Source organism: Piliocolobus tephrosceles, chromosome 18 (assembly GCF_002776525.5).
Source record: "Piliocolobus tephrosceles isolate RC106 chromosome 18, ASM277652v3, whole genome shotgun sequence".
Classification (NCBI taxonomy): Eukaryota; Metazoa; Chordata; class Mammalia; order Primates; family Cercopithecidae; genus Piliocolobus; species Piliocolobus tephrosceles.
This window is the reverse complement of record NC_045451.1, coordinates 17,869,818-17,885,182: the sequence shown is the minus strand read 5'-3', so window position 1 is coordinate 17,885,182 and position 15,365 is coordinate 17,869,818. Positions and strand designations below refer to the sequence as shown.

At 41.2% G+C, this 15,365-nt stretch overlaps 1 protein-coding gene and 1 pseudogene across 1 annotated transcript in view; both read right to left on the bottom strand.

The window, feature by feature from the left end:
- RNF152 (ring finger protein 152) overlaps nucleotides 1–15,365 on the bottom strand; it is a 327,325-nt gene that overhangs the window by 29,922 nt on the left and 282,038 nt on the right. The window lies entirely within an intron of this gene.
- On the bottom strand, nucleotides 10,907–11,146 carry LOC111546849 (annotated as a pseudogene).

The following is a 15,365-nucleotide window of genomic DNA, read 5'->3' as shown; positions in this document are numbered from 1 at the left end:
ACTTCCACAAAACCATTTAGGACGTGGGTGATGGGATGGGGTGGCATTGGAAGAAACTAGTCTTCTTCTAAGTCAGCCCCTCTGCTGCATCCCCTTGGTGCCACTGTGGCCCTGACGACGGAAGCGCCCTTACCTGGATCCTTTCCACGTTGCTCTAGAGACTGTCTTTTCCTGCTTCAAAGTCTGTGCACTCTTGGCGGCCACCCACTAAGATCCTATTTCCTGTCTGAAGGATGCCTTGGCTCTCTGCAGGGCAGAGATAACTGGTATGCCAATAAGTGACGAGCTCACGGATGCAGCCACTTCCCCTCCCTGGAAGACTTTCTAGTGACTCACTGCTCTGGCATTCCAAAAAGAAGTGGGAAGATTTTCATCAGATTATTAATTTGCATTAACAATTCTATTTTGTGTGTGTGTATGGTATAGATGGAGGTCTTGCTGTGTTGCTCAGGCTGGTCTCGAACTCCCAGGCTCAAGCAATCCTCCCACCTCAGCCTCCCAAAGTGCTGGGACTACAGACATAAACCACCATGCCTGCCCTAAATTGCACTCTTAAGATTTACACATGAGAACTATATAACTAAGGGTAGATGCTTTTAAATAGTAGGACAATTTAACACCCCCCACGAAAAAACCCTTTAAGGGATGCAAGGAGCATGTAGGAGAACAGAATATGCCACCCCATAATATGCCTCTTTGGCATAAGAATTATTTAGAGCTGATTATTTTGAGAAAATGCAGACATAGGAGAAACTCTGAAAACAGAGCAGAAATTACATAAAGAAAATTTACATCTATGAAGGAAATCTCCATTTGTAAAAGTATCTCCTCTCTGTACCAGTCTAACTCACTAGAGATGTAACAATGGAGACAGCACTGACAAATCTGCATAATAAACCTCACCCTGGTTTGCCAGGCTTTTCCTGGTTACTTCCCCATAACCTGCCTTTCCCACACCCTTCTTTGTTTCAGTTCAAGATGGTATTTATGTCTGAACTCAAAGCCATCTCTTTGGAATTTACTCATTTTTCCCTGGGTAACTCTCATGTATATACGACGCAGACATGTTAATAAACTTCTATGTGTTTTTCTCTTGTTAAGCCATCTTTTGTTACAGTGTGCCCTGGCTAAGAACTCAGAATGGGTAGAAAGAAAATTATCTTTTTCTCCCCTACACTTGCCTGGATGTCTACAGCCAGCCAGTGCCTAATGTGGAATTTTAATGCACCCAGACCATTTCTTGTTATTAAAGGATCTAAAATTTATATGCAAAAGTGATGGTCTCAGCAGTCAGCTCTTTTGCAGCCTCATTCAATCTCAGCCTCCTTTTCCTCTGAGGCTCTGATAAAGGCCAGCTCTCCAGCCTGGAAATGTAATGTCAGCTTGTGATCTATCCCAGCAAGTATCGCCGTGCTTTCAGAGCACACCAATGGGAGCAATTACCTGCATTTTCAAGAAACCATGTTTGTCTGAAAAATCTCCACATTTATTTTCTCAGCTAAAAACAATGAAAATAAATCCTGAGTGGAGAAGTGACCACTATCTTTCATTCTGCACCCGCCAACTTTGCTTTGCTACATACAACACTCAAGCCTGACCATTGCAAGTGCTTTCCCAGTTTTGCAGAAAGCACAGTTGTTTACTGGTCATAACTTTAACAAGGGGAAAACTAGACTCTGGGTATGAGACATAGAAACAACCAATCACTGATCTGGTCATTCCTTGACTCTAAGACAAGGCTATATTTAAAACTTACTCCACAAATTGCTCATACACAGTGTTTGTAGTACTCAGCCCTCACTAAAATGTTAGTAGTCTACCTGGTTGCAGCTAGCCCTCCCTCACCCCAGTACTGACATCTCCTTCCTGAATAGATTCATTATTTATTAATAATGAAGTAAGCTGAGTAAGATCTCCCTAGGTCTAATTTAAATAAAGCAGAATGTAAATGAGCTATTTCCTTGGATTTTACGCCATGCTGATTAATTAACCATGTATAAACCTTCAGGTACACAGTTAAAAATAAGAAGGAATACACATTCCCAGAAAAGACTCATGCTTGTCCTTGACAATAGCCTCAAAAGATTAAGAGCACACATCACATCCCAAGATTCATTTGTCTTCAGTAATTCAGTTCAGTAAACTTTTATCAATCATCTACCATGCACAGGTGACTGGGCTTGTCATTTCAGGAGGCATAAAGATGAATAAGACATGGTACCTGCACCAGAAGAACGTATTCATTTCTCATCCATTAAGGTATGGACACCTTATTTTATTTTTCATCCCAAACAAGACTTGCATTGGACAGGATCAAGCCATGCCCTCATTCTGTGGCACGAATTGAATCCCATAATCAAAATGCCAATGCTGAAATAAAGAAGGAGGGAAATATTAACAATTTTTTCCTAAGAAATTAATTTGTGTTGATTGGAATCTGTTTTCCCAGGGCACACCTTTTTCCCAAAAATTTCTTGGATGCATTCTCAAATATTTGTCTTCATTATAATTTTGCTTCCGGTTTGCTGTAAGACCTATTATTCTGTATGTTTTATTACATGAAAGGAAGGGAATCTAGCTGCCTTCTCCTCTGCAAAACACAAAACTAGTGAGATAAGGCTGTTAAAAGAATGAATGCCATCATGTCTTATGCAATTTGGATAATTTCTCTTTAGCTGAAATTTTGAACACAGACAAAACGCTGAATATGTAATGCCCGGAGACAACTAATTCTAATAAGCCCTAAGAAGAGGCAGTGTTTAAATGGAAATTAGCAGTATGAAATTAAAAAGGAGCATGAGGTAGGTGTGTCAGGATAGCTGAGGCCATAATGAGCAGTGACCTTTTCTCAAACACTCTTAAATCTGTTGCCCAGTCTAGCCAACTAGTCAGCCAAATGCATCATCGTTTGAGAAAATGTTCTAACCTGAGTCTAGATTTGCTTGGATATGAAGGGTACTAAATATGTTACCACCCCCCCGCCCAAAATATATGCCACTTTGGCATGAGGATTATTTTGAGCTAAAGGCAATTGAGAACCAGCAGATGGAGGAAGAGCTCTAATTTCCTCTAACTGCCTAAAACTAAAGAATAAATTTTCCCTTTTGAAAAGAAAATTTACATTTAATAAGGAAATTTTCATTTGTAAAAGTGCCTCCATACCAGGAAGAAAGCTACTCAGGAGACAACTCTTATCACTGAGACACTCTTATCTGCATAACAAGGCAATCCTTATTTACTATAAATTTCCTCCCCTCACCTTCCTGTAACTTGTCTTCCCCATACAGAAGCCCCAAGCCCCTTTTCCTTTGCTTAATAAGAGGGTGTATGAATCTCAGTCATCTGGCTGCCTCCTTGAGCCACATTTTTTTTTTTCTGTGATTGGGAGTCACATTTCTTTTCTCTGCTGCATACATATACAATTAGAACTTTTTTTCTCTCTCTCTCTCTCTCTTTCGTGTTAATCTGTCTTTCATCAGTTTGATTTATGGGCTTTAGTCATTGAACCTAGAAGGAGAGAGGAAAATGTATTTTTTTCCCTTGCCTTCAGAAGCTGTATACATTCTAGCAAAGATGTTGATGGTTCTTTCTATGTGCTCTACAACAGAGGTCCCCAACATTTTTGGTACCAGAGGCTGGTTTCATGGAAGATAACTTTTCCATAGATGGGGAGGGGACAGTTTCAACATGAAACTGTTCCATCTCATAAGGAGTGCACAACCTACATTCCACACTTGCACAATTCATGCTCCTATCAGAATCTAATGCCCGAGCTGATCCGACAGGAGGCAGAGCTCAGGCAGTAACACTCACTCACCCACCGCTCACCTCCCCTCTGTGGTCTAGTTTCTAACAGGCCACAGACTGGTACCAGTTGGGGACCCCTGCTCTGTAACACCTCTGAAAGGAGTTTAATCCAGTTTACAGGGAAACTCAAATATGCTAACATAAGCCAAGAGCTCTTCCTTAAATGGGGAAGATTAATGACAGACTTCTGGGCTGTCCAAGTTCTTGGGGCACTTCATGGCTCATACAGCTGGTAAAGCTCTGCACCATGTTTCTCATGTTTGACCTAACATCCTGTGTCTCCATTGTATTTCATACCACTTGTCTCCCCAGCCCAAATTCAAAAGAGCATTTAAGACCTTCAAACAGGATCTGAAAGGATGACCCTTTGAAATGGGTCATTACTAGTGCAAAGAACAGTTTCTACCAATAAGAAGTTCCCATTTACCCCTAAAGGGCAAAGATTATATTTCATTGATATTTGTGGGTTATGTTCCCCACACCTCAACCCCTGTACATGGCACTATGCCTAGTTCAAATTAACACAGCAGGAGTTTGTAGAGGAGGAAAAACTTTTTCTGTGTTCCTTAGGAGACCTGCAAATTAAACTGAAAAAAATATATATAAAAAAAAGATGAACAGAAGAACAAGTTTATTTGTTCATATAATGGGCATACATGCAGGAGTGCTCAGTAAATCAAAGAAGTGGTAAGAATGTGGGGCTTATGTACTTCTGTTACTAGAGAAAAGGAAGATGGAAGAAAAGGCATCTATGCGAAGAACAAATAAGTGTCTTTAGGAATGATAGATGGATTTTTAGGTGAACAAATTAAAGATAAGAAAGTTTGTGATAAGTGGTCTTTCTGTCTTCTTCATGGTCATGAAACTCCCTGGGAGAGGGAATCTGTGGCAGGTTAGCTCTTAGTCTGTTTCCCAAAGACCTGCCCTAAAGAGAGAATTTATGGCAATCTCATGTACCAGAGGTTCCTGCTTTTAGTCAGATAAGGAATGCTTCAAGAAGGCTCCTTTCTGTGCGTGTTGAATCTCAGATGTCTTCAAGTTAATCTTTATACTGACTCTTCATTCCAAGTGGGTCCCCATATGCTCAATTAATGAAGATGGAACTGGATGAAACACTATGTGGAGCATGGTTCCTAGGTGAGATAAGCTAAGCAAAATGCTTCCCATGCTGATCGCTGAAAGGCTTCATTCTTTCTAAGAGTCTCCGAATTAGAATTCTATTAGGTGGAGGCTACAGTAACAGCCCAGTGGGTTCACCTTGCCTGCTGCCTAGACAGAGCCAATTTATCAAGACAGGAGAGCTGCAATAGAGAAAGAGTTATTCACACAGAGCTGGCTGTGCAGGAGACTGAATTATTATTACTAAAATCAGTCTTCCTGAGCATTCAAGGATCAGAGTTTGTAAGGATAATTTGGTGGGTTGGGGGCCAGTGGTCAGGAGTGCTGATTGGTTGTGTTGGAAATGAAATCATACGGAGTCAAGCTGCGCTCTTCTGTTGAGTCAGTTCCTTGTTGGGGGGCGGGGAGGCACAAAATCAGATGAGCCAGTTTGTCAGTCTGGGTGGTGCCAACTGGTCCATCAATTTCAGGGTCTGCAAAATATCTCAAGCACTGATCTAACATTTTCCAATAGTGATGTTATTCCCAGGAGCAATTTGGGGAGGGTCAGAATCTTGTAGCCTCCAATTGCATGATGCCTAAGCCAAAATTTCCAATCTTTTGGCTAATTGGTTAGTCCTATAAAGGTAGTCTAGTCCAGAGGCAAGAAGGGTTCTGTTTGGGTAAAGGGCTCTTATCATCTTTGTTTCAAACTATAAACTAGTGCCTCCCAATGTAAGTTTGGCCTACATCCTGGAATGAACAAGGACAGCTTGGACGTTGGAAACAAGATTGAGTTGGTTAGCTCAGACCTCTTTCACTGTCTCAGTTATAATTTTGCAATGGTGGTGTCACTGCTGAATGCATCTCTTTGGGATCTCAGCTAGAAGAACGAACTGTTCTGCTTAAATTCCAGGCCTGATTATTTGGACTAAGGTGGTGTTGAAGCTCAGAAAACAATACCCCAAAGCATGGTCCTTTTGCATGCTAAGCACTTTGAATTAAAGGAAATTAGAAGGCCTTAGAAGCCGCCTCAGAAACAAGGTCTCTCTGACCTTCCTTTTTTCTTCCTCCAAGCACAAGGAGGAGCTCTCCCTAGGGAAGTTATCTGACTGAGGACAGTACTATCAAAAGAAACACAATTACCTTCAAAGCCCTGTCTGAAATCTCATTGTCAGGGGATTAGTCACTGAAGAAGAACATGAAGGCTGTTCCCATGCCCATCTGTACGATCTTTTATCAATTCTTCTGAGGCCTGTTACCTGAGAGACTTTATCAGCATAACAAGACAACCTTTGCTTGCAGTGCAGTTCTGCCCCTCACCTTCCCATAACTTGTCACCATCTTCCCCAGAGCCCAGAGAAACGTTGTCCCAGGCTATTGTCTATTCTTTGAGCCCATGTATCTCCCCTAAAAACCATTTACTCTTCCTCTAAAATTGTCTACATCCCCCACTTTGCTCTCCCTTATGAAAAGGGTATTTAAGTTTCAGCCATCTGGGCCTTCTTCAGGTGTTCAAACTTTGTATGCCTTTTGTGCACTTGCACATTAATACTGTTGTATGCCTTTTCTCCTGTCAGTCTGTCTCTTGTGAGTTTATTTCAGCAAACTCAATTACTGAGCTTTTAGAAGGAAAGTTCAGCTTTCCCTATAGTGATGATAAACCCACCTCCTGCCCATGTTTCTTCTGCTGAGGCAGAGGTTTTCTCTTTGTTTTGTGTTGTTTTGTTTTGAAAATTAACTTGACTGGGAAAATCAAACTATATGGATAGAACTTACGACAACAGGATGGGTTTTGAGAGCACTAATTTTGTGGCATATTGTTTTATTCAAGTTTACTTTGCAGCTTGGTTGGCATGGATTCAACCATCCTCAACATTACATGGAGAGAAACACCTTCCCAAAGCCCCTCATTTTAGTCTTGGACCTTTTCCTCTTCTGCTTTCTCTACTGGACACTCTCTCTACCCTACCTCTGCAAATTGGCTGAACAAAGTAGTTAAAAAGCATAAGATTTGGACATAGTTTCTGGCCAAGCACCCCAAAGCTCTGTAGACACATCTCAGCTGGTTGCCCAGTCTGAACCTTGCACCATACTCTTGTTGGAGACTGGAATATGCCACTCCAAAATATGCCTCTTTGGCATAAGGATTATTTTGAGCTAATTATTTTAGGAAACTGCAGACTCAGGAGAAGTTCTGACACAGTAAAAGTTACCCATTGTAAGGAAATTTACATCTATGAAGGAAATCTCCATTTGTGTTGACTGTTTTGTTGTTGTTGTTCTTTTTGTGGTTTTTAGAAACAAGGTATTACTGTGTTGCCCAGATTGATCACCACCTCCTGGTATCAAGTCATCCTCTCATCTCCCAAGTAACTAGGACTACAAGCACATGCCACCATGCTAGGATGGAAATCTCCGTATTTAAGGTTGTCTTCTACTCTATATTAGGAAGAGAAGAATGACTCTAAATCACTAGAAACTCTGAACAGAGAAGGCAAATCTGCATAACAAACTTATTGCCAAATCTGTACAACAAAGGCTTTTTCTTATTTACCATGTGAAATGGTTTGGATCTGTGTCCCCATAAAATCACATGTTAAATTGTAATCTCCATTGTTGGAGGTGGGGTCTAGTGGGAGGTGACTGGATTATAGGGGTATATTTCTCATGAATGGTTTAGCACCATTTACATGATACTACTCCCGTGATAGTGAGTGAGTGCTTATGAGATCCGGTGGTTGGAAAATGCGTGGCACCTCCGCACTTCTCTGGCTCCTGCTCAGGCGATCTGAAATGCTTGCTTCCCCTTTGCCTCAACCCTGAATGGAAGTTTCCTGAAGCCTCCTCAGAAACTGAGCAGATGCCAGCACCATGCTTCCTATATAGCCTGCGGAACTTAGAGCCAATTAAACCTCTTTTCTTTATAAATTACCCAATGTCGGGTTTTTTAAAAATAGCAATATGAGAATGGCCTAATACACCACGCTTTTCTGGATACCTCCCCACAACTAGCTTTCCCCACACCCTTCTTTTTTGTTTCAGATAAGGATGGTATTTAAGCCTGAACTCAAAGTAACATCTTTGAGAAGTACTTATTTCTTCCTGGGTATCTCCAATGTACCCATGAAGCAGACATGTTAATAAACTTCTGCTTGTTTTTCTTTTATTCTGTCTTTTGTTACAAAGCGCCATCTCAGTAAGAACTATGAAGGGGAAAGGAAACTTATTTTTCCTTCCTTTAATCTCTTCTTCAACCCAGCCTCCTCAAATAGTACCCAAAAAAGAAGAGGTCATCCATACAAATATAAAAAGAGTGACACACATCTTCCTTCTTCTCCCGTCTCTGCCCAGGTATCACAAGAGTAGTAGGAACTAAGGGAACTAAGCATATTATAAATGTTGGGAGTTTAGAGGAGTTCATCTCTGTGGGTGCTCTGCTTGAGAGCTGCACTTCAAGCCAGAGCTTCTAGATGTCAGAGGCATTTGAGGCAGAGTGACTCCATCATGAATAGGGGCTGGGTAAAATGAGGCTGAGACCTACTGGGCTGCATTCCCAGGAGGTTAGGCATTCTAAGTCACAGGATGAGACAGAAGGTTGGCACAAGGTACAGGTCACAAAGACCTTGCTGATAAACAGTTTGTGGTAAAGAAGCCAGCCAAATCCCACCAAAACCAAGATGGCAGTGAAAGTGACCTCTGGTCGTCCCACATTATGTGCTAATTATAATACATTAGCATGCTAAAAGACACTATCAGCACCTTGACAGTTTATAAATGCCATGACAAGGTCAGGAAGTTACCCTATATGGTCTAAAAAGTGAAGGAAAGAACCCTCAGTTTCAGGAGTTGCCACCCCCCCCCCCCCCACCCCCCACCCCCCGCTTTCCCAGAAAACTGATGAATAATCCACCCCTTGTTTAGCATATAATCAAGAAATAACCATAAATACAGACAACCAGCATCCCTCAGGGCCGCTCCGCCTACGGAGTAGCCACTCTTTATTCCTTTACTTTTTTAATAAACTTGCTCTCACTTTACTCTGTGGACTGTCCCCAGAGACTTTCTTGCATGAGATCCAAGAATCCTTTCTTGGGGTCTGGATCAGGACCCATTTCTGGTAACAAATACACCAAAGGAAATGACGGGAGGAGAGATGAGGAACTGTGAATATGAAATAGGCCCACCAGCTCCTGCACTGCACAATGCCAGTGGGCACCCTTCACATTAGCCCCTGGGGTTAAGCAATGGGGACAAATTTGTGCTTCATTGAAAATCTATGCATTGCCTAGGTTCTAGAGGACCCCTCTCTGGGTTATCTGATTGTCTAGGACCTATTTTACAAATCTATGATTGCGTCAGACTAATGACAATGCAAAATAATTCTTGGCTATAGATGTGTAAATTCTGTCCTATCTGGTAGAGATTCCATTGACTTTTCTCTCCTAATGTAAAATAATCTGGTGGGGGGGCCTTTTGCACATTAATTTCAATGTTCCTGTACTCCATATGTTAGTTTTTTTTTTAACTTTTCCTTTGACTTGATTGTTACACCTCGCCAGTTTAAGTAAAATCTTTAGCACAAATTCATATTTATATCTGCATGAGTGTGGCGTTTCACCCCACAAGTATCCCAAACTTGGTAGAGAGGAAGCCTGAGCTGAGAACTTACCACTCACACCTGCTCAGGGCACATTAGCATAGCAATAGAAGCTTTATTCTCAGGACCTGGCCTTTTCCCTTTTTCTCCCAAAGGGCTCCTCAGATAAAACCCTATTACCCCGGGGAGGGTGCTTCAAATACACTAGCTGGTAGACAGAAGGTTTAATTCATATCTAAGTGACTGGATGGCAATCTGAGTTTGCATTCTAAATATGCTGGAGCCTGGATCATTTGCAAGTAAATAAAAATTTCACTCTCCTCTCCTTTTCTAATAGTCTTTAATGACTGGTGACAAGTAGCTACTGAGAAATTTTCATAACTAAAGGGCAAGCTTTGGCTTTGAATGCTAAATAAAGTTCTTCAAAGATAAAAATCAAAGCCTTGACCCTCTTCCTAGAGTTAGTATAGGAAGCACCAACTGTACTTTTTTCCCTGCCTGCCCTCCCTCTATTAGGGCTGCTGGAAGGCACAATGATTTTTGTATATTCACCAAAATAGATTTGGTTCCAAGATAGAGCAAAGCTCAGTCAGGAATCTTAGCCTGTTGCGGCTACCTGGGGGTTCCTAGATCTGTTATTTTGCTGAAACTAAGAAACTCAGGGGAGATGATACAATGGATAAGTGGACAACCAGGATCTAAAATCAGTGGCTCCAGATTCATTAGGATTTTCCCCCTACACCCTGAGCAAAGCCACCTTCCAGCACACTGGTCTTCAGAGTGAAGCGTAGGAAGAAATTGTCATTTCACTTCATTGTTATTTATTTATTTATTTTTTGAGATAGGATCTCACTCCGTTTCCCAGGCTGCAGTGCAATGGCACCATCACAGCTCACCACAACCCAGGCCCAGGTGATCCTCCCACCTCAGCGTCCTGAGTAGCTGAGACTACAAGCGCACTTCAGCATGCCTGGATAATTTTTGCATTTTTTGTAGCAATGGGGTTTTGCCATGTTGCCCATGTGATCTCGAACTCTTGGGGTCAAGTCATCTGCCTGCCTCAGCCTCCCAAAGTGCTGAGATTACAGTCATGAGCCACCATGCCTGGCCTTGCTTTATTTTTAAGTTAAAATTATTTTTACTTTTAGTTTGTCTTTCTATAAAAAATTATTTTAGCATTCTGTACATTGGCACAAGGTAAAAGAAAATGAGAGAAACTTAAATGTGAACGAATACTTCATAATTCAATCCTCAATTATATACATTTATTTTACGTGTCAGCGAAAACTCACCAACTATTATAAAAACCTGGACAAATTATATCACAAAAGAAGCAAAAAATGGAAAAAGGTTCCATAAAAACTACATCCATGTATGAAAAGCATTGTTCTCTTGGTGTTGTCACATCCTTTTCTTCTGTGCACCAATGTAGAACACATGGTTTCTGTGGCTAAATGCTGCCCCATGCTTATTCTTCAGTTGTCCATTACATACTCTTCTGCCTGCCCCAGGGCTGTATTCATGTAGCCATCCAGACAAGTCAGGACCCCTCGATAATCCACTCTGAATTTAATTTTACCACAGTTGGCTGACCCATGATTTGCTTTAAGAGTCACCAGAGGTTTGCTTCTGAAGACTCATTTTAACAATTCTCGTGCCTGGGTTCCAGAACCCTCACTCCAGGTGCCCTACAAGCCTATAGACAATCGCAGTCAGAACCTTTACTTGTATTTTCTTTACTTTTTAGTATTTTATGTCTATTTTACAATGCAATATGACATTCTAGCAAGACTACATGATATACAGTGGTCCTTTAATATTCTTGAAGGATTGGTTTCTGACAGAGCAGGAGCATCGCCATCTTGGACAAGCACAACCATTCTAAAGTTCCACTTGATCAAAAACCACCTAAATCCAAAGGGCATCAGCCTAATGACTAAGGTCAGCATGACCATAAACCACAAATAACATCTCCCACCAGAAACATTCCAGCCATAAGAGAAACCCCTCCCCGACCAGAGACATGCCAGCCCCAAGGTAACCTCCCTGCCGGCCGGAAAGATGTCAGTCCCAAGATAAGCTCTTCTCCAACCAGAGATATTCCAGCCCCTCCGTAAACTTCTCCCCCACACAGAAACATTCCAAGCTTCCAATAAGCTCTCTCCCCAGTAAATACTCTTAGACTGTAAGAGAGAGTGTTTCTGACCAAAATTGGCCAGAAGCCCTTCTCAAGTTTATTCTCCAAAATACACCTGTCTTTGACTGTTGAGCTACTTTTCGTGTTTCTTTTCTCTTTCTTTAACTCTTACATTTGGTGCCGAAACCTGGGATGGGTGGTGGGGGTAGAGGCTTCTTGCAACCCTGGAAGCAGTGGACAGCAGCTGCTCATCCTGCTGGATCCTGAGAGTCTCTGGTCACCCACCCTGTCTTGGCTCTCACTTCACTTTTTGAGCAATTTGTGTGAGGAGGACAACTAACCTGAAGGGGACTGCGAGACTCGGGCTGGGGTTACTCTCCAGTGAGCCCTCAAAACCCTCAGGTCTCAGGAATCCACCTCTGACCACCCACAACAGGTATTTCACTCTCTCCCTTACTCCTCCCTCATCCTCTCTTCTCTATCTCTCTCTCTCTCTCTCACTCTTCCAGTGCTCACTCGCTCACTCTCTGTCCCTCCTTCCCTCCCTCATGTGGCTCCAGTCCTGGAGGCCCTTTGCCAGTTCCAGCTAGAACATCCAACATCAGACACTAATCCAGCTGACTGGTGATATCTGCCCTCCCTGGCTTTCTAGTGATACCTGGGAAAAGTAAGTTCTGCTGCCCTGGTCCTCGGAGGACCAATGGGGCTAAGCTAGAGAAAATCTTGGGAATGCCCAGTTCCTTCTCAGTTTGAGTGTCCTTTTTAGAAAGGGGATTCCAGGTCTCTGTCCTTTGTCTGGGGATGCCTAGAACAAAAACAGACACCCTCAGCTTCTTCTCACCAGTCCACATAGGTGCCAAACAATCCCACATTCCTACATCCTTCCCCCTGGGCTGTCCCTTCACAACCTTGCAAGTTTGGCTTGGGCATTTAGTTTTTTATTGGAATATGACCTGGCCCCAATACAAATTAGATAATGTCAGCTGATGGCACAAAAATGGCACCTTTGCCTTTCAAATTCTCAGGAACCTTAACAACTTTATAACCAGGAATGGCAAATGGCAAGAGGTTTTCTATATTCAGGCTTTCTTCTACTTCTACCTTAGATCCCAACCCTCTCTGTGTCAAGCTTGCACCCCTCATGAAATCTTTCTTCTTAATGAAAACCCTCCCTGGGTCTCTCCCTCCTCCAAAACTCCTTTTGATCCTGCACATGAGCCCCCTCTGTATTCTCATCCCTCTGCATCCTCTCCTCGTCCATCTGAACCCTCCATCCTGGGGGCCCCTCCTGGCCCCAAGCCTTCAGCCCCAAACTCCACTCCTACTTCTCCACCTGTTACCCATTTAAAAACTGCTCAAACCACCTCCACCATTCTCCCTTTCTGGGAATCGGCTGGGGTTGAAGGCGTTGCTCATGTTCATGTCCCCTTCTCCATGTCTGATCTGTTGCAGATTGAAGCTATGAGTATATTCAAAAGGCCTTTATGTTTTTCTCTTCATAAATCTTGTTTTCTTGGAAAACGTTTTCCCAGTCAACTGAATTACTTTTCTCCACTCTGCCTTGCCACTCTTGGTGTATGTATGAAGAACCCTAAAATGACTTCTGGTGGCCTGGGACTCCTTGGGAAAACAGAAAAGGCACCACAAATCCCATTTTGGGAAAAATCTCTGTTTTCCTCATGGAATCCCTGGAATTGGAGGTGGATAAGTACCTCCCCAAATCGGCCTTTGTCTTCCAGTTATACTTGATTACTAGGCCCTGGAAACTGTTTTCCTAGCCCTGTTCTCAAAGGGTCTCATCCGAAGGCCAATAATCCAATTGGGAAATTAGAAAAAAACAATCTTATAACTACTGGATCTTCTTCTGGGTGTCTGTGTGGCTATATATGTGTTATGTGTGCAATGTCTATTAAAAAGGCTCTAACTAATTGGCCTAAGAAAAATAAGTGCTTAAACCAAATATTTTTAAGGGAAAAGTAAAAGCTGTGAAACCTTTCAGTTCACGTGACTTTAATCTTTAAAACTGACTGGTACTGTAAGATTAGAAATGTCTTAAGAGTTGCCAGCATACAGTTTTTGTTTGCATTTATTGATCAAGAATTTCACACTTATCTCTGCCAAATACTATAAATTGTCAAAATTTGGCATAGAGGCTACAAAACTACAACTCAATCCAAACAGAATAATCTTTGCTTATGTAATTTTTAAATAAATGAAACATTAATATTGGTTTAATAAAGATAGCTACATCTTGAACTATTTAGTGAAATACCCTAACTTCTAATCTTGCGACCTTAGGCAGCCTAGCCCACAGACATGAAGGAAGCTCGTTTGGGGAAAGGACTGTTATCTTTAAAATAAAAAAAGAGAATTTATATGAAAAGAATCTTATATGGTAAATTCTTACCCTAAAGTAAATTAACTGGTTGTTTAAAGAGAGGGATGTTTACAAGTCAGAAAGTTGAGGCATGTCAGGAATTGTCTGTGTAAATCAGGAAACATTTTATAAAAGGGAATTTATGCAAGAAATGTTACACAATTTAAAAGTGATTAGGCCTCCTGAATGCTTTATAAAATGCCACTATAGCCGTTAGCTGTACAACTTGGCTGGTTTGCAGCTAGGTAAGACCTAGGACACATGGAGTTAAACGCTGGAAGGAGTTGGACCTTACCTGCACTTCTGTCTAGGTCCTAGGCTCTACACCTAGTACATAATTAAAATCCCAAACTTACCAACAAAACTAAAGGTTGCTAAAAGTTAACAGTGTAACATGAATGTAAGACTACTGAGAAAACAGTCCGCATATACTTTTGGCAAAGTATTATATAAGGAGGCATGAGAATCTGGATTTTTACCTAGATTAAAAGGTTAAAGAATTTTTCTAAGTTGAATAAAATAAAAATGAAGGTTTAAGAAAGTTTTAGAAGGTTAATTGTAAAGGAAATGCTGTATGTAAATGTATCGGCTAAAGTTGAAGGGGTATCATCCAGTTTTTCTGTAAATTGAGCGTTAAAGTAAGAGCACAACAGATTTCACTTAAAGCCCTAACCTGCTCTTTAACAAAAGTTACAAAGTGTTAAAAAGGGTTCATCTTACCTTACGGTCCAATATTAAAATTGGGTAAATGTGTCTACAAGGTTTTATTAAAATTGAGTTTAACATTAATAGCCCATTAATATAAAGGTAAAATTTGGCTTATTTGGTATAAAGTCATAATAGGAAACATTGTCAAATATAAAATGGTGTTTTTTTTGGGCTATATTTGTATAAATATACTATTGGTATGTGTTTCAAAGTTATAGGAGATGGAGACTCCTATAATTCTGATATATCTTAGTGTATGTTATCGGTAATAATTATACTTGTTATGTTTAAATAACTGTGTGCCACAAAGGTAACAGATATCCTTGTCAATTATGACTTTATGGCTACCCTAAAACTTTTTGTCATCCATAAACAATTGTTGTCAAGTTTTGGTCCTCTTTAAAAGGTGGTTTTATAATCAGCTATAAAGCTCTAACAAGTGCTCTTGAATGCAGGTTTCCGTTAACTTTGGAGATTGTGGCATCGGAATAGAGAAGAATGGTCAGGAGTCTTGAAGAGCTAAAATGTTCATCAATATCAAGCAGGACAGGAATTAACTGCATGAAGTGAACTAACAGGAGACTGGAGTGATCTTTTTGACATTTAGCTTAAAATATAGCTAATCATTTGTTTTGCTT